Source organism: Triturus cristatus, chromosome 6 (assembly GCF_964204655.1).
Source record: "Triturus cristatus chromosome 6, aTriCri1.1, whole genome shotgun sequence".
Taxonomy (NCBI): domain Eukaryota; kingdom Metazoa; phylum Chordata; class Amphibia; order Caudata; family Salamandridae; genus Triturus; species Triturus cristatus.
Genome location: NC_140589.1, coordinates 380,686,551 through 380,707,598, shown reverse-complemented (window position 1 = coordinate 380,707,598; position 21,048 = coordinate 380,686,551).

Below are 21,048 nucleotides of genomic sequence, written 5' to 3'. Positions count from 1 at the left end.
CGTGAAAGCATGAACCAACAGTGTGTGTTACATGCTCTTTCATGGATAAGGTTTGATCGAGACATACCCCTAGGTTCTTCGCTGTAGTTTTAGGTTTTGGAGCAGTTCCCAACTCTGTAGGCCACCAATCTGGTGTCCACAGTAGTGAGGCCTCTCTGAAAAGCAGGATTTCGCTCTTTCCGGCATTCAGCTGTAAAAAGTTGTTTCTCATCCACTGGGAGATGGCCAGCATGCCGGAGGAGAAGGTGGTTTGGGATGTCTGAGATGCCTTATTGAAGGAAAATGTGAGTTGAGTGTCATCTGCATAGGATATTGGGATGAACCCGTGGTTCCTCAGTAGTGGGGCCAGGGGAGCAATGCAAATGCTAAACATTGTTGGGCTATGACAAGAGCCCTGAGGCACTCCCTTGGTCAGTACTTTCGTGTTGGAGCAGTATGGTCCCAGATTAATGGTCTGGGTGCGGTTAGAGAGGAAGCCTGTCGACCATTACAGTGCCACTCCACCAATCCCGGCTTCCTTCAATATCCTGAGCAAAGTCTGGTGGTCGACCGTATCGAATGCGGCAGAAAGATCTAATAGCACCAGGAGAGTTGGTTGACCATTATCTAGTGATAACCTGGTGCTATCAGTGACAGCCATCAGGACTGTTTCCGTGCTGTTTAGGTCGGAAGCCCGATTGAGATGGATCAAGGTAGCCGGCTGATTCGATATGGTCCGACAGCTGTTGATTTACGTATTTTTCTAGTACTTTGCTCATGAACGGTAGGAGGGAAATGGGGCGGAGGTTTGAAAGATCTTCCATGGAGGTTCTGGGTTTTTTTCAGATTGGGATGATCTGCGCCGCCTTCCTTGTCAGTGGTAGGTGGCCTTTCTTCAGCGATAAATTCAATAGAGAGCAGATTGGGTCTGACAACTGTTTAGCAAGGGAGGCTGAGATTCTTGCAGGTAAGACGCCGCGTGGTGAGCCAGATTTTGCCTTACACATTAAGGATTCTGTCTCTTTCTGGAATAGGGGGGAGGAATTCAGCAGCGATTTTGCCCATGGACTAGGTAAGGGTGCCGTTGTGGAGTCTGCTAGTTGTGGGCCACTTGCCGCGGTGATATTATTATAGATGGTGTCAATTTTCTGTATAAAAAAATTGCTTATTTTATCGCAAAGGGACTGAGAGAGGTTTTCTTCCAGATCACAGGCTTTGGGGTTGGTGAAGGCTTTCAGGATCTAGTACAGAGCTTTGGGGGGTGTTCTCGGCTTGGCTCAGTTGGAGCTTTTCGAGTTTGCTTTATTTGTTTATGGTAATGTGTGAGGGTTAGCCTATAATTCTCTTTATCCTCGTTTAGGTGGGTCCGACGCCATCTTCTCTCCAGGTTTTTACATAAGCTTTTTTCCTTTTGAAGTTCAGGAGTAAACCAGGCTGCTTGGGTTTGCCTTGGTTTATTTAATTGTTTTTTAAGAGGGGCGATCTGTTCAATAGCGGCTAAGGCTGTTTCATTGAAAAGGATTAAGCTCTACTCAATATTGCTGGATGCTATGACCCTAGGTGGGGAAAACGCCATCGAAAAAGTTTCTGGGTTTATTTTGTACCATTGTCTGTACGAGAATTGGTTATCTGAGACGCACTGCACTGGTTCTCTGGGTCCCTTCACTTGGAAGGCAATGAGTGCGTGGTCAGACCAACTTAATGTCCTCGGTGCTTCACATGTGAGAAGGGGTGAGTTGGAGAAAATAATGTCCAGAGTGTGTCCTGCTTTGTGGGTTGGGCCATCGTTAGTTTTTACAAGGTTCAATGTTGCTAGATCTACCTAGAAGGACGCTGTTTCTGCATTGTCTAGGCAATCACTGTGTATATTGAAGTCTCCCAGTAGCATAAAGTTGTTGGAGGAAATCACATAAGGTGCTATCAGTTCCAAGAGTTGGAGAGAGAATTCGGAAATGGGACCTGGCGGACGGTATACCAGTGCCCCATTCTAGCTGTTTTGTGGTGAGAGATCCAACCGAAAAATCAGGATTTCGATCTTCTCATTATTGCACTACTCCAGAGTTGTAATTTTCACTCTGTCGCTGTGGATAATGGCTATTCCTCCTCCTATTTTGTTCTGCCTGTCAAGTCTTTGAATCCTGTAACCCTCCGGTATGGCGATGGTAATTACGGGGGTACTATTGGGTTTTAGCCATGTCTCAGTTAGGAAACCTACATCAGGTGTCTCTGAATTAAGTAGGTCCCAGATCTCAATTGCGTTTTTAGGAAGAGATCTCATGTTACTCAGAAAGCCCTTCCAGCATTGCCTGGGGGGGGTGTGTTTCCACTTAGGGTTCGGATATGCTGTTTCCTTATTTTGTAATTTACTAGTATCAGTGCCATATTTGCACGACCCTTTGGGGTCACATGAGCTGGATGCTGCTGAGTATGAATTGATACTCTGATATCTGCAATGTATGCAGGAGAAGGGTCCTTCCATGTGGTTTAAACGCTGCATCCTGTCTCTGGGGCAAGGGAGGCACGAGTGATGGCAATTGTCTCTAAGGAGCAAAAGATCTGCCCTTGAATTTCTAAGCTCACGGCTAGTACCTTGTTCTGAATGAAAACGGGCAAAGTGCCTGGCTCCTGGCGACGGTCGTGCGCCTCCGCTGAGCGCCCCGTATTCCATCCGGTTTTATTGATGAATTTGTGAGCCTAAAGCGCCAACCTTCACCCTACCAGAATTACCTCCCTCCACTCAAACGGGAAAGCCCTCGGTGAACCGGGGAGAACGGCTCGGGGGAGATTGGCAATACTACTCAGGTATTTCTAGTTGTGGTGTTTCAAGCACAAGTATTTCAATTTCTAAAAACAGCAAAGTGAATACAAACGTCGCGATTAAAAATGCATGCAAGTAAAACAATTTAGCACTTTTAAGTTCCCTGATTAACATTGGCTAAGTAACAGAGCTTCTAGCAACTAGCCCCAAGTAGTACAGCTTACTAATGCGCATTCGCTGCTCGGTCCGTATTCCACCCGGTTTTATGGATGAATGTGTGAGGCTAGAGCGCCAACCTCTGCCCTACCAGAAGTACCTCCCTCCACTCAAACGGGAAAGCCCGCGGTGGTCCGGGGAGAACGGTTAGGGGGAGATCGGCAAGACTACTCAGGTATTTCTAGTTGTGGTGTTTCAAGCACAAGTATTTCAATTTCTTTTTGGTGTGCAGGAAGTTATCTCAGTGGATGTGTCATAGACGAGGCACTCATTGAGGCTGAAATCTTTGGAAGCAAAATTGCCCAGTCAGTATTGAGCAAGAACTCATTATGTTAGTTTGTTACAAGGTATGCTTATCATATCTGAGGCTATAGAAACATTGCCATGGAATGCTTTCTGCAACAAGAATGACAAATTAGGTTTTGCATAAATTATGTCAAACAAGGCACAGGGGGCACTTCATTCAAAAGACTTAATGCAAAGCCAGGCAATGTTCATTACACTCAGTTCAAAATCTGAAAACCTGACACCAAGTTCATAGAGTTTGTCAAAGTATGTGAAGAAAAATCAGAACTTTGCAAGTACTGGGGAAATGTTTTACACATGATAGCTGTAGTGATTGGGAGCTGCACGTGAAGACTGTGGAGTCACTGATTACTGTGTTTCATGAATTGTATTGCATGAACTACCTGAGATATGGGTCCTGGTATTTGGAAAAAGTGAAGAAGCCAGAAGTGGAAAAACCATATCTCTACAGAAAATGTATCCAAAGACATTTTGTGGTGAAGGACAGAAAGGGAAGGTTCAATGCTGTGGCTCCAGATTTAAAACTGGAAGAGACGATCCAGAGATCACAGAAAAGCTCCAAGGAAATTGTTGGTCAGACACATAAGAGTGAGTATGTTGCTCCATGGCAGCTTTCTATTTCCAATGTTTTCAGAGAGATGACAAATTCAAAATTAATAGACCATTGCAAAACTGTTCCTCACCACAAACTTATAGGAAAGAGAGGGGAACAATTCAATAAACATGTTCACAGCCTTCTTAATTTCATGCAGCAGAAAGGAACTCCCTTTGAAATGACTGATCCTGTGCGACTACACAACTTGGTGAGCAAACACTATGTGGAAATTAATAAAGAAACGTCTACTAGATGTCCTGGAACATGGATCGAAACTATACGCAGAACTGAAGCAGGAGAGATTTGTATTGAAAGAGAAAAAGCTGTTTTACATAATCACTAAAGCAAAACTTACACGCTTTAATTGCCATAGTAAGAGTATCGTTCAACCAGCCACTACACAACAGGTTACAAAAAAACTACTTTCGCAAGCAGCTAGAGAGATGGATGTGACAAAAGAAAGGGGTGAATTTATCAAGGACATTCTGTTGCATGATCTTCTTCCAACAAACGCATTATTTGATAGAGATGCTGCAACCAAACTCATACATGAGCTCAAAAAAAACTTTCACCTGAAGAATTTCAATTTAAAAAAGTGTCCTCATTAAAAAACTGCTCGAGTTGTGGACTATATGTCACAATTGTGAAGGGCCAAGATTTCATCCATGCAAAACGTCGGAGAGGTCATTCAGTATGTTCTACAGATATCAAAGTCAGTGTGCACCTTGCAAGAAGTGCACATTGTCTTTGACAGTTATCTTGAACTTTCTGTCAAAGAATGTGAGAGAATCAGGTGAATGTCTACAAGTGGAACAATTGACCTTGGCTGCATCAAAATTTCAACACCTATACCTGGCAAACTTGATAAATTCTGGTCATTAACATCAAACAAGATGAACTGGAGAAGTTAACGAGCCAAAACATTGCCGATGCTTCAGTGAACACTGAATTTCAAATTATTGCAAATGAAATGATTGTCAATGAGGAGTTGGTGCCTGCAGAGATATAGTTAAAAGGTACGGGCTAAATTGTTCAAGAACTTAACAGCAAATTGGAGGAACCGTACCTTTGTGTTGTGTCACATGTTGAGTGAACTGTATGAAATGGTTCCACATCGAGTCATTGTATTGGTAAATGACACAGATGTTATCATTGTGCTACTTAGATTTGTTGCAATGTTCATGAGTCAAGGATTGTCAGAGTTATGGATATGTTATGGAACAGGAGAGAAAAGACACTTAATCCTGCTTTATCTTCTGTACAAGAAACTTGACAGAGAGATGCCCAGTGTTCTTATCAAGGCACATATTCTTACTGGTGATGACACTATGAGCAAAATTGGAGCTTTAACTGCTGAACCTGTGAAGTTTCTAAAAGTATTTGCTGAGACAGAAGAAGAATGTGACTTTAAAGACTTAGAAAAATATCTTGTGCAAGTGTAGAGAATGAGTTCTGACTGCCACACTTTTGATGATCTTCAGTACAGTGAGTTCATGAGATCAGTCCCTCTAAGTGACCTTCCACGGATTTCATATTCTGAGTGTGGACACTTTGAAAGAACATTCTACTTGATCAGAAGATGTGTAAATGTTTTGGAGCATGCATATGTAGAGAAAGATCTGTGTGAATTTGGTTGGGAAGATATTGATGGGGTGCTAAAACCTATGAAATTTCTAAAGCCTCTACCCACAGAACTTACACATACATGTGCTTGCCAAACCTGTGGTACAAAAATATGTTCATGTCGATATGCTTTTCTCAAAAGTTAAACATTTTGCAAATGTGCCACGAGCGATTGCCGAAACAAATAAATAAAGTGAACCATGATTTTTTTCTCATATTTGGATCATAAACATTGTTTGGTGTATACATAAAAGGATTAAAAAATCATTATTATTTGTTTCATTTCTATATATGTCTCTCTTTCCTCTATTATAGCCACTATTTTGAAAAATGGCAGAAGGGTGGCTCTGAGGAGTTATTGGGTCTATAAGATTACTTGATCCCCAAAACCTTTGGCACCAAAATGAATTATAGAAGTCTCATAGTTCCTGAAAAATTACATCATCACTGCAACACATCCGCCATTTTTAAAAATGTGGTCCCAAAAAATTTGGCCCGGATCAGCAATGTCTACCCGAGCTAAATTAATTCTCTAATGATCCTAAAACACAAATCAAAAATGAAAATCTCTAAAGATTTTTTTTTTTTACGGAGGTATATCAAAGGGCCTGGATTACCAGGGGTCCTGGTGCTGGGCACGGGCGGGGCACTGATAGGCGTACACAGAGTTGCCTTTGGTGCACCTTTGCTTCACATCGGCACTGCTGCCTCCATTTAGTAGGAGGGAGGATTTCTGGGGTGGTGGCAGGGCTAGAGCAGGCATTGGAAATGGTAGGAAAGCAGGTCTTGCGGGGATTCTGCACATACACAGAACAATGCGCAGGAAAACAGGACCTCAGTGTGTATGGGCTGAGCCTTCCTACCGCCTCAGTACCCCAAATCCCGGAACCGACTAGCAATAGTGTCTCAGTCGCTCTCCTACATAATCACAAAGCTACAAATGATTAGACAACCCAGAACACAACACTCCAGACTCTCTCAGAAATTGTGGGAGCAAGACATACATACCCTTTCGCTCACTCACTTGTACCTGTCCACAATAAGAATTGACAGACTCACTGTTATAGTTCCAAATGTTTATTTTAACTATAGTGCTCTATAATGTAGTATACAAGCCACTACCAGCAGCAAAACGCATAAACCTAACACAGTTAGCATTGTTGCAATTCCATAGATTATAAAGGGGGATGTCATTGTATACAGACAGTGGAGAAAGGACTGTAAGGCCTCACCACCCTCCCCTTGGCTAGAAGGAGTTTTATTATATAAAAGAAGATCTCTGGGCTTTCTCAGCAGACCCCATACCTTAGTGCCTAGATGGTATTTTTACATCATAGGAACATCATAGCTCTTCTTCCTGGAAAGGTCCCTCTCAAAGTATGTTTTAGAACAACATGCATCCCCATAATATCAAAGCACGAGTTTTTAGCAGTAGCAGCTGTGTTAGCATGTTTTGTCTGGATACTAGGGACTGACCAGAACAGAATAACAAGGGGCATTGTTTATCGACCTTGCACATCGTGTTCAGACTAAACTCCAGGAACAGTCAGAGAGCGCATAAAGCACATGGTTCTCATATGAAAGGCATAAACAGAGTCTTGCAAAATAAAGTCATGTAGTAACGTGAGCAAAAGTAGCATCATGGCAGCAGAGCTCATGCTAACTTAGCAATGTAGACAATGACCCTAACGGCCATATGACGCAGGTGATACCACAGCGCTGGGAAGAGGGCAGGAAGGCCTCAGAGGGGTTAAAGGACCAAAAGCAATACAAAAGGGTTGTAAATAGGATGCAAAAAGCAGAGAGAAAAGAGACAAAAAGCAGAGTAAGCATGCAGGAGTAAGTGGAAAAGTGGACAAAAAGCAAAAGGGCTGAGCAAGAGTGAAGGGTAAATGGACAAAGAGGCAAAAATCTAATGAGCTAAGCAAGTGTGAAACTGCAAGTAGTGAAAGGAATATGGGAAGAAGGCAAAATGTGAAAAAGAAAGAGCAAGAGAGAAAGTAGACAATGAGGCAGATCTGAAAGGCAAATAAAAAAGGCAAAAGATATTAAAGAGAGGGATTACCAGACAGAGGAAAGAATCCGGAGAGACAGAGGTGAAAAGCAAGAGTGTGAGGCTGTGAGCCTCAGGACTTCTTTTGGGCTGTTTACTTAAGGACCAACCCTGGAAGGAGGATTGGGCATAGGTAGGTGGGTAGGCCAGGCCAGGCAGTGCCTACTTAATGGCTGGTCCACACACAGAAGCGGGAAGTATTTCTGGTGATGGTGGGTAGGGCTAGAGCGAGGGGCAGGAGAGCAGGTGATAAAGAAGGGCAGGGAAAAAGGACGGAGGACCTGAAGGAAAGAAGGGGTGCAAAGTGGTAAAATTGCTTAAAACAGAATACAAAAAGGAGGCAAACGGCAGATAGAAAAGAGGCAGAACAGCAGTGAAAGTGTGCTACAGTGATTGGAAAAGCAGTCAAAGAGGTAAAAACAAAAGTGGTTACAAGAGTGGAAAGAGTGAGAGGAAAACAGGCAAAGAGACAAAACGAGATAGAGAAAAAGCTGGTGTAAGAACTTGGGTTATTAGTTGACTAGGGTGTGAGCCTAGGTCAAGCAGCAACTGCAATCCGTGTCAGGGTGAGCACAAGCCAATCCCAATATAACCTGTGCTTAACCCTCTGGTAGCTTGGCACAGAGTAATCAGGCTTACAGAGGCATGTGTTTGTTCTGCTCAGGGTTGTGTCGTGCAGCATGTGTTGGTTCTGCTGGATCCACAGAGGCTTGCAGAGCACCTTAAGCCCACTTCCACGGGTCCAGGACTGGGGTGGCACCACTTGGCAGGGTAGACTCACAGATGGCAGAGTCCAGGTGCAGTTGCAAGGTTGTTAAAAGCAAGTTATGTCCCTCAGGCTCCAGATGAGGAGGCCAGCCAACCATCCCATGGAGCCATTCTGGGTTCAAGAGATGCAGGCCAAGTCCTTCTCACCCAGGCAAGAGGGAAGCAGGTGAGCACAGCAGGGCAGCAGTCCTTCAGAGCAGCAGTTCAGCAGAGTGACAGTCCATTCAGCAGCAAACAAGTTATTCTTCCTGGCAGTGTTTACACAGGTGCAGATGTGTACTGAAGTGGCAGTGTCTGCGGTACAGTAGTTATACCAAGTGGTGCCTTTTAAGTGTGAGAAGCTTCTAGAGACATACCTTTGAAGTGGACAGGTGCCCTGCCTTCCTGGCCCAATGGTAGACTACAAGGGATATGCAAACCTTTGTGTATGGACACTATTCAAGTATAAGAGGGGCTAGTTTCAGCTCCTCCCTCTCATCCTGTCAGTGTTGGTCCATCCGTTTACATCTAAGCTCCCCGTAGTGTGTGGCTATTTAGGAGGAATACACGAAGCCCAGCAGTCAAATACACCCAGTCATTTGACCCAGAGACAGGTTGTAGAAACCAAATGGCTAAGGCAAGAAAATCCCAATTATCTATAAGTGACATTTTCAAAATTGTAAATTAAAATCCCACTTCATCATGAGTTTGGATTTTTCATTACAATTCCAGAGACACTAGACACAAACTGGTTACCTGGTCCCATTTGTAAATTACACTTATAAAATGTAAGAAGGTAACTCCAATATTATCCAATGAGAAAGTTAGTGAAAAACACATTTAAAAGTTTTTCTCTACTAGGACATGTAAACCTCAAAAGTACATGTTCAACTTTTTAAATGCACTGCACCCTGTCCCTTCGACTTCCCAGGGCCTACCTGAGGAGTGACTTGTATAAAAATGCAGGTTTGGGCATGGCAAATGATTTTCTTTGCCAGGTTGAAATGGAAGTTTAAAAACTGCACACAGAGGCAGCAATGGCAGGTCTGAGACATGCTTAAAGTGCTACTTAAGGGGTGGCACAATCAGTGCTGCATGCCCAATAGTAACAAAGTACTAGGGACTGATAAGTTAATGAAATTGGTCAATTGGTTATATCACAATTCAATATGTTTTCAGGAGAGAGCACAAGCACTTTAGCACAGTTTAGTAGTGGTAAAGTGTGCAGAGTCCTAAGTTCAACAAAAACAAAGTCAGCAAAAGCAGGAGGCCTGAAGGCAAAAGGTTAGGGGGACACCACGCCAAGGATGCCAGGTCTATCAGCAGGCAAAAAGGTAAAGTAAAGCTAAAAGGAAAAGGCAAAAGAGCTGAAAAGGGAGTAATACCAGACAGCGGTGCGAAGCAGGAGTGCAAGGCTGGTCCCCTTAGAACGTCTTTGGAGTTGGTCTCACAAGCTCAGTGCCTGTTTGGAGGACTGGGCAGGCGGGGCCATGCTTCCACATTTAATGATGGAACGTCTTTGAATTCACCCATAATCAAAAAGCAAAGCCACCATGGGTGGTTCAGCTCCTTTCAAGACACACTAGGAAGACACTAACTTATACTAAACTGATTCATAGAAATCTTTAAAAAAACAACACATTTAATGAGATTTAAAATAGAAATACCTGTAGCACAAACTCTAAAACCCAAAATCTGAAAACAAAATAAACACATCAGTGAAATGTTCAAAGGAAAAGATCATTACTTTCGAAGTATGCAAGCCTTAGCCTACACCCAAATTTAAATTAAGCAGAATTGCTGACAAATCACTAAAAAATGAAACTACTAAGTTAAATTAAAGAAACACAGTTTAATAATTCGCCAGTACAGGATTTTCCATTTCATACAAAGACTATTTCTTCTATTTAAACTACAAGTCTCAACAAGCAATTAAATTCCATATACCACAAAAGCTATGACCTATATCAAAAGGGTGGGAATTGTTTTTGATAATTAAGCATCAGTTACTAGTCTTTTAAATAGCTGATTGTTTAATCAATTTGTTTTGTTAATTACATTTATAATACATTATTAATTAGTTTGTTGGTAATTTATTTTATTGTCAATTATTTTATCCTTGTTTGTAATTTACGTATTTCTTATCATGGCATTAATTGATCATTACTAATATTTTATTTTTGGTGGGTTGTTGGGGTTGCAGGGTAGTTGGGTGGGGATAGATGTAAGATATGTGTTTTGTTTTTTGTTTTTGATTTGTAATTGGTCAATGTATTCTTAATATTATAAATTGATTATATTCAAAAGCTTTTAACAATGTACTTCTGTTTAAAAAATACATTTATTATACATTTCTTAATTTACTGATTTTGTATTAATGATGTTATTAATGTAGGCATTTATTTTCATGTTGTGTATTTGGTCGGTTGATGTAATTGCTTAATATTTATTTTATTAATAATGATAATTAATGTATTAATTATCTATTTAATATATTTGTAAATATTTGTTATGTTATTCATGTCAATTTTGTATGATATATGTTCAAATATTATTTTAGTGATTTAGAAATTATTATTCACATGTTTTAATTGTTTTAAATATTTGTTGTTATGGTTAGGATGATAATAGTATGCATGATACTTTAATACTCATATATTTTTCACAATTTGGTTATGTATAGAGTTGCAATAGTAAAGCTGAAAACCCCACCAAGAGTCCAACACTTTCTCCGATGTGGTAAAATGTGTTGATGATAAAGCAAATCGGACCCCCCCCCCCCCACCCCTCGGAGTTAAACACTTTTTCCAACATGGCCAATGTTGGAGTGGGAAGTCTTAGTGTGACCCTCTTACACTTTTTATTTCATTTCTGAGAGAGCACTTTAGCGCTGGCTATAAACTCTTTACCCTTTTTTTCTGGATATATTAACTAAAAATGTCCAGTATTTACTGGAGCATACACATTATGGTGCTACAAACACCAAAATCCACATTATTTCACCAAAGCCCATGATTGGGTTGTATTTATTGCATCTGATGAAGCCTGATTTACCAGAGTAAAACTTTATCAGGTGCAATAAATATCACATCAATTACTGGGCCACTCATAATAAGGGCCTTAGTGTTTTATGTTAGGATTAAGAAATAGCTTTTGTTAGTTTTGTTTGTGTTTTAGGCCTTAATGTGGATTGTTAGTTAAGTATGTGTAGTCTATGTTTAAGGTGGTTGAGCACTCTCTAACAGGTATTTCATGTTTTATGGGCATTCTCTGTTTTGTGGGCCGATAAGTATGTTCCCTTTTTTACAGGTTTTTATGGTCTTGGACAGATGTTTTTGGATGCTACTAGCATATTTAACATTTTCAATATATTCGACTTGATTTTTGTGGGTTTTGTTGAGCATTTATTCTCTTTTTTAAGTATTTGTGGACTCTGACTTGGTGTAGATGATGATGATGTGGCTTTTCACAAGAATTAATCATTACTATTTTGAATTATTTTCACTTTTTAAAATCCTATTTTTATGAACTTAGCTTTTTTGAGTGTCAATGTTTGATACTCATGAAGGATTTGTGTGACAGACCCATTACACCATTTTTTTCAATGTTGAAATGTTTGATGGAATTTATACATTTTATTATTAGTATTTATGGACATGATTTAATATTTTGCGATGTATGTTTCATTAACATGATTTTATGTATTATATATATGGTTCTTTTTAATTTTGTGAATTCATTTTTATTTAGTGTTTGATGCTATTTATCTGTTATTTATTAAAACTATTTAATATTTATTTTGCTGTGATTTTTATTGTGTTACTATAATTTTCTTTTTAGATATGTTACACTGATATTATTTTTTATCTGTTGTTTAATGATATTATATATTTCAGAAAGATGAAAAATATATTAATGTGATAATATTTCTTTGAAATATTTTTTAAATATTTCCATTTCTATGTTATTGATAGTTTGAGACATCAGTCTCATCATCAAAGATTCATAGGTAAAACATAAAACACATTTAAAAATCTATAAATACTTGTAAAATTGCATACAGTACATCATCAGACAGTTAGAATCACTTTAAGAACAGACTTGTGCAGAGATCATTTAGGGCATAGCTGCTTGTACAGGGCCTAGCGCTTTGGCTTTAGTTACCCAGGCTATATACAGGAATTTAGAAACAGCCACAACCATAATCGGGATGTATCCCTTTTGCATATTCTATAAACTTCAATTTGTATGTGTAGGCTAAGAATCTGCACAAAGGAACAATCCATTTGTTTCTGGGATTGACATAGAGAGGGCAGTTTTGCAAAAAAAAAAACAATCAGATCCCTGTTTCCGCTTCCCCCCAGGTGTTAGTAAAAGCTGCTACTGGGAGGGTCCCATAGCTAAACTGGAGAAAGGGGGACCAGGCACCCACTGGACGGATAATATCCAGGAATTCATCCACCCTGGTAGCAGATTTGTGAAGAAGGAAAGCACTTGTTAGACAACCTAGAGTGGATGAATGGTCCCTACTGCTTATAGCTTTCTCTTCGACTAGTTTTTTGACTTTAAGAGTGTCTCCTCAAAAAATGGAATGGGGCTCACTCCAAAATTTCACTAGCCCAAGCTCAAACCCAGCATTTTTAAGCAACCCCAGCCATCTGACTTTCCCTACTCTGTTGGCCCTAATGACTTCCTGCATGCCCTCCCTAAGATGGCACAGTTCATTTCTACTCCAAATGCGAATCTAGAACAATAAAGATCTCAACATTGTCTGTACTGGTATCTCGTTGATCCCGAAATCAAGGCGGACAGGGACCAATGACCTGCCTTTCCCTTAGCACAAGAGGCCTCAAGGTGTTCATATTGAAAAGGCCCCATAATTCCGTCCCATATAGTGTGCCCCCCACCCCCTAGCTTGTGCCTTGTGAATTTCAAGTGCTGGACGTACAGGAGACCAAGTTGCTTTTTGGGCAAATGTATGTATGACTGCGCTCAATGTTTCTCATTTAAGGTGCTCCAGCTGATCTGCGGATCCCAAGACTCGGTATCGTCCAGCCTGAACCTATATAATTAAACTCCTGGACTCTTTCCAGTGTTTCAGATCCCACCTTAATAACCCCTCTTGCTCTGCCTCTCTTGGTGTAAATCATATATTTGGTCTTGGTCATATTCATTTTAAGACCAAAGTGTCCACAAAACTGGTTAAAACTATCACTCAAGTTTTGTAGGCCCATCCTAGTTTTGGACAGTAACAACGTTTTGGCCATGATGCAGAGTGCTGGTATCTTTTCTCCCGCTAGTGTTGAGGACTCATTGGCAGAACTTAATAGGTAGGCAATACAGTTCTTAATATATAGGCGGAAACGGGTTGGGGCAAGGGCACACCCCTGGTGCACTCCTTGGTTTATGGGAAAAGCTTTGGTTAACTCTTCCTTCACATTGCATCTTACCTTTGCATAGTTTCGCCTCATGGAGCAAATGAATCAAGTACAGGAGTTCTGGGGGGGGATACCTATCCTCCAGAGCAGCTCCCATAATCTCCATCTAGGCACAAATTCAAACATGGCACAGAGGTCAATAAATGCCATGTAAATGTCACCCTTGGTCAGACCCACCATCTTCTACTTTGCCAAGAGAAAGAAAAAAAGGCCTGATCAACAGCACTGGCCGTGTGCCTGAACCCTGATTGTAGTCCTAAAAGAATGTGATCTTCCTCATACCAGTCCAACAACCGCCCTGCCACCTGCTTGCCCCTGGTGGCCCTGGTGTCAGGAGCTACAGATGCAGGATGCACCTGCACCGCTTCACCTTAGGTGACAAGAGGGAGGGGGCAACCATAGTAGTGGGGCAATGGGTGTCCTTCAAGTTCCTGATTTTGGACTCTATTGCCTCCAGCCACTGGTAGGTAGGCTTTAGTTTTGCAACACTAGCGATATGGGTTTATCGCACAAGTCTTTGAACCTATCGAATGACATTGCTGGAGCCCTGTCTTTAACTGCAAGCACCAACATGTAGGCTGGAGGACACCATCTCTTCGCGAGATTGGCTACCCTCTTCCTTTTGCCTCCTGCTCTATTAACTGTCACAGCTCTCATGTGGGATGGTGGGGAGTCTGCTGTCTGTGCCGGGGCTCCTCTGGCTCTTTTGGTGGCACTGTTGTCACCCAAATAGTTGGACATGACAATGTCCTCTGATGAGAGCTGGGTGTTGGAGCAACCACGAGGCTTCCAGAGGCGATTGCTGGCAGTAGTCTGGGGTTGCAAGGGCAGTAGTGATAGGGGAAGGTGAAAAGGATATCCAGTGTTCCACCAAGTCAATTTCCTTACTAATTAAGCCTGCAGCTCTCTGGAAAATCCAATCCAGGGTTGAGCTCTTCAGCCCATTTGTCCCACTGGCTGGAGCTGCCTGTTTCCCCATGCTAGCTCATATGGCAGTAAGTCGCTGGTACTTTTAAGCTACTCCAAGCCGCTTCTGTGGCTAGGGAATCCTGGTCAAGATAATCCCACCCCAGCAGGGTTTGAAAACACCAGATGCAGCAGTGCAGGCAAGCAAAACCGCTGACTTGACTCTTGCTGCAAAAGAGGGTGGACTGGCAGACACCTTTTAAATGCTTAGAGGGATTAGAAGGGTTAGAGTGGATAGGACCCACAGACCCTTTTGGCAACCACAAGTCCTGAGAGCTCCAGACAGCTCAAGAGAGTTCAGGAAGACTCAGACAGTGACTCCAAAACTCTAGTTCAAAAGAAAGTTCAAGCGGCCATAATGATTACTGGTCACTGATCACTAACCACGGATTGCTTGCTAGTCGATTACTGGATATAGCTGTATTAGCAGCAGTAAATTAGATACGTACCTCCAACCCCTGCCTGAAGCAGGTAGCCGCCACTATCACCCTAAGGCCTCACACCAGAAGCCTTCCAATACAAAGAGACACAGGGATATTTCCCAAATTATTCCTCCAGCCACTGCAAAATACTGGTGTGGACTTGGCAATGTCTTTAAGGCACCCTCAGAATGCCAGATGCAGCAGTTAACACCAGTAGTTATCACCAGCCAGACCTTGGTGATAGTGACAATTCTGGGCCAACCTCAGGACACCAGCTCTGGGAGGCAGAGGCACAGGGAAGAAGACAGAAATAAGGGAGGGGTAAAGCCTTTGACTTGCTTCTCCTTGTCTAAAGGGCCCCAGACAACCTCCCCCCTGCAGGCACCGCCGTCTGGCACACCGGCCACCGTCCTACCACTCACCTCTAACTCACTCAGCTGTCTTGGTGAGTTTAGCGCAGTGACGTTGGTAAGAGAGCAGCGCAATGAGTTAGGGCCTTAGAATGGCAAAACTGACCAAATAAAAAAAGGCACATAGTGCTCAAAGGTAAAGTCCTCACCGTACAACTCCCCTCGGCTCAGCCACAGCTTCGGCATTCGAGCGGCGTTTCCAGCAGGAGACAAGGAGCCCAACATGCAGGCAAGAATCGACGTTTTGGTCTGTCAACATATCAGCATTCAAAAGCAACTGCCCTGTAGCGGGCACAAGCACGACAGCCTTGGGGAGGAGTCCTTGAATATTAGGTATTGTGTTTTGGGGGTTAGATTTTATTTGTTAGAATAATGTAATATTTATGGTGTTGTTGGTTTTATTGTAGTATGATGCTATATTTTCATGATAGTAAAAATCCCAGTTTATTAGGAAAAGAAATACTTTGCTAGCTAGCATTTCATTCATCTGTCTTGCTTGCTTGGATATGATGAGTTTTAGTTGTTTCAGAGATTGGGTTATTCTGAGCTCTTGGTAGCTTTATTCTTTTTTTAGTCTCTCTATAAATCTGTGAAGAGTCAATTAAAAGGAATTGTGTCACCCTTCTACAGCATTGTGAATCACTTTTTGCTGCTTGCGAAAGTTTACAATTGAACACTTTCCACCATAGTATTTGAAACTCTGGTTGGTGCCTGTGACCTGTGCAGCCCAGGTTATCAACTTAAGTACCTTCAAAATCGCCCAGTATTGGGTCCATTTTTTGTTCTTATCTTCGGTTGACGAGTGATAAATGAGTTCATTATAGTGTTTTGCCACTTCTGTAGTTGTCACATAAGCTAGTGAATTTTTTTTTTGGTTTCAAATGCAAATTATGCATTTGTTGAGCAGCCTATTCTAAGTGTTGACCTTTGGAGGTACATAAATAAGGCCTGGTTAAAGTGAACAAAGCATCCTTGTCTGGATGTATGTGGATAGACTTTTAAGATTGTAGTGATAATTGCTTAATCAAAATCAATAGCTATTTTTTAGGTTAATAGTTTGTTTTCCTTTAATTACTGTTGGTGGTTCTTGGTAAGTTGAAGTTTGTTTATTAGGAAGTCCTGACTACAGTAGGGGAACATAAGTATTGTGATGCTGTTCGTGAATTGTACATACTTGAGTAAATGTTGGAGACCTCGTTAAAAAGTCCCATCCATCATCCAAGTTGTGCTTTCAGTACGATTTAGTATTTTAGCATATGAAAATATGATTTATTTTTATTAGTTTCATTGTAACATAAAATGAAATCTTGGTTTGTATGGGTTATTTTTAATTGATCAGGGATCACTATAGTTTTAAAAGTTCTTGGTCCGCTTTTTGTTTGTCTGGCTGTTCTGCTCATTAGTTGAATTTTGGCTATTGCAGGTAGCTGTCCTGTTGCTTCTTCAGGAACTTGAGGTATTATGGGATATATATATCATACTTTCATGCAGTGCAACGCAGCAAGTCACCTTGCTGCGCTGCGCTCTGTGAAAAGGAAAAGGCAGGAATGTGCTGTATTTCACATTATGCAGTGCATTCCTGTCCTTAGGCTGGTGTACTTTTGGCAGCCTAGCACCATCGTGCAAGGGTGTCTGCGTTGTAAGCGGAATTGTTTTTGTGCAGGACATGACACTTTCCAGGAGAAAATCAACCCTAATAGTCATTTTCCTCTTTCTATGTGTGCTGCAGAATGCATAGCACGTTGACGCATCCCCAGGTCTTAAACTAATGGTAAATCTGTGAATGCGCCAAAATCCATGGGTGGATGTGTGGGAACATTCACGCTCCACACATGGAATGCCTCCCTGGGACAGAGTAATGTAAGGTAGAGATTTTCACTGCTTTGCGTTACTCCAGAATTTTCAAGCCATGTAGGGCGATGCGTGGCATGATAAATCTGACTTTAGAGTTGCATCACACTTGTGCCCCCTTGCGTGGGCCAAGGGCTCTGCAACACTATGAAAAATATGGGCCTATATAATTTATTAGAACATTGGAATGTTGGGAGCTCCATTGAAGACAATGGAGTGCTCCCTGCTTCTACGGGCCGTTAAAGGCCCGCAGAGCAACATTCCAATGTCTTACAAAGGCCTCTCGGAGCTCGAGGGGATTTAAATCCCCTCAAGCTTCGAGAGGCCTTTGTTTTCTTTGTTAGAACATTCTGCCTTCTAGTGGCAGAATGTTCTAATAGAAATATACAAGTTCCTCTGCCTCACCAGGAACTATATTATAGCCTTATAGCCCTTCGTAGCAGGGCTATACCGGCTATTAAAGTCCCGCTACCTTGTTGAAGTCCCTCGCCTTTGTCTCGGGCCTTTAATGCGGTAGCGGGCCTTTAATAGCTGGTATAGCCCGCTATGGGGGGCTATAAGGCTATAATATAGTTCCTGGTGAGGCAGAGGAACTTGCATTGGCTTCCCTTAGATTTTGTATATTTCTACCTAGCCCTTCAATAATATTCGAAGGGTTGTTGTGTTCTCTTGCATAATGTACTATATTGTTTACTGCAGTTGCTCAGGCATAATAGCCATTGGAGTAATAGTATATACCTTTCCAATTAATTTTGTCTTTAATGCTACTTTTCTTGCTAAAAGGGTAACACTTGTAACTTACAATGGGATATTACATAATTTGCCATTTCTAACATTTTGTGATCTCTGGAATGCAGTAATATTTTTTTTAATGTTTTATATTATGCTGTATGAATAGTTCTTCATATTATTACCATTGTTCTTATTATTTTTATCATTATTACTACAAATGTAATATTTCACATTTTATACTTAAATGTTATCTTTTCTTCTGTATTTGTTCTTACTGCGTGCAGATTTTCGAAATATTTTCTTTTTGTCTAATACTTGTTTTCATTTTTCTTTCTTATCTGTTTTAGATACATAAAGAAAAATATCTTTATTTAATTATTTGTTATAGCTATATTTTTAAGTCATATGTGCTGCTTTCCTGCATACCTCTGGAATTTGCAGAGAGAATGTCTTATTATCTGATCTGGTCTGTAAAATTGTGATCGTAAATTAAATTAATTCGGCCAGAATCTTCCTTGATATTTTGGGGTAACTGTTGGATCACCTGTTTCAGTTCCTACCTCTGATCTGGTTTCACATTATCTCACTCAATTACATTAGCAAGCAAGCAATTGTAACTGTTATTCATTATTTTCTAACTCTTTCAAAGATTTAAATAGGTTTACATAATATATTTGGTACTTTCGTCTGGTTTTTCAATTTATTAGATTTACTGAGGGGTCTCCAACAGGTCGCGAGCTACCAGTAGCTGTCCTGCCTGCCTCACACATGGTATTTAACTTTTATCTAGTTTGATAATATACAGCTGCCCAAATGCTATGGCAGCACTTTAAAACACAGTGTAACCCTTTCTGTGGAGCCTAGGAAAGTACAGGACCGCGTAGCCCAAACTCTTCTAAAGAATTGCTTTTGTTTCTTTTCTTTTATCTTCTTTCTTTCTTCCGTTACTTGTTTCATTCTTTCACTATTTGTTTCTTTTTCTCCTTTTTCATCTTTCTCTGCTTCATTAATTCTTATTTTTTCTTCTACTTCCTTTCACTCTTTACCTCCATTTCTTTCATTTGTTTCCCTCATTCTTTCCTTTTTTCTTCTTTTTTAGGTCTGGGTTTGGCAAACTCGTATGATTATGTATATGTTTTTATTTATTTGCAGCAAGTATATCATATAAAAATAAAAACAACTGTTTGAGCCATATGCTGGCAATAAAAACGTTAAAGAAAAAGAAGAATGCGTATACTTTTAATAGAACCGTAAGGGTGTCTCCTAGTAGGCAGGTGTAGGCAGGTGTAGTAAGGTCAGGTACAGAAATTCTTCAATGTTTTAACACGCCTAACAGGAAAATATGATATGAGTCTCATTGATGCAAAGAAAAAGGCACTGATGCCTTTTAATTACTGTAAGCTGAGGTCACAGTTTAAACACAGAAGGATGACAGAAAAATATAAAAAGGATAAAGACTAGAAAGAAAAAACAGTGGCAAAGTCATTGCCACTTGACCCAGTCACTGGCTGGTGTGGACTAACTTGTGGCTCCATGCTGTATACTGTGGTTGGAATGGCAAAGTGTGAATGACAGTAGATATTGTCTACCATCTTACAATCGTTAGCATTTTGACAAGGCCTCAAAACAGGTGAGAAAAATAAGCATCGCAAACCACTTTTTGTAGGAACGTGGTGTGTCCCTCATCATTATATTCTACATTATTCCTAATGTGTTCTTGGTAGGCCTCCGTCTTGGTAGTGAAGAGTAGATGTAGTTAGTATCTGGTTTATAATAGTATCTAATAAAAAAGGCCGTCTTTAACTAACGAAGCCATGAACCAATCTTCTTATTAACGGACAGAAAAAACCTGACCCAGTGCTCATTAGTCGTATTTTATGCAGAAATAAAAGGTGAAAAGGAGATGGGAAAAACAATCGTGTTTCTATGGAAATGGTATTTGCTGGTGGATAACAGCCCCAGTCAATGAGAACGAGAAATACATTTTTCAAATGTTCATTATGTTTCTAATTTATATTCCTTTACTAATGAATTCCTTATTATGATTGTTCATCACCTTTTTACTCATATATAGTTTCGAAGAGTTAATTTTCATATGATTTTCAAAAAACTGCATGGAACCTAATAAAGAATTAGAAGGGAGTACTAATATTACAGTCTTAATAAAAAAATAATAATTTACAAAACGTTCAGTCCTGTAAGAGACAGACAAAATGGGGATACCCTAAGGGACAGATAGGCAGATCGGTAGACAAACATTACAGCCAGAGAGTGCAGAGTCTGAGGGCCTAATTCACAGAGGTAAACTAACACTTTTGTGTAGTATGCGATCGTTTTCTATTCACAAGGGTATTTTACTAATAGTATCTTTACAACTGCGGAGTCTCCGCACATTTAAAGGTAGGACTGTCCAGTCCATGGCTGAGTGAGTGCATGGATTTGAGACTAGGTGAGTGAATACAGCTATGGATGTATGGATGAACTCACATATGGCTGAATGGATGGGTGAGTGCGAGGATGGATTATGAGTGATAAATTATAGAGTGCATGGATGGCTGACTTGGTAAAATGATGAGTCAATCTAAATCCATCTTTTTACAGCATGCACCAATCATCACATAAGGGAATGTGTTATTGTGGATGGGGTGCCTTCTGTCACCATGAGACATCTTTTTCCTTCACTGAATTGTGTAGTCTTGGTAAAATCTCTTGCTTCCATTTCCCCAGTATTTTAATCAGACACAAGTGGGAATACTTAAAATGGAAATGACATCATTTTCAAGGACGGTATGAAAATGCTGATCAATTAATTGTATTGAAAGAATCCACCACTCCCCCCTACTAACAGACTTTTTGCAGCACTGTCATTGCCATCATTTAGCCCTCTCTCCTCTGAGGACCAGTGCAAAAATATAAGCCCTGCAACAACAGACATCCCAAGGAGACCAAAAA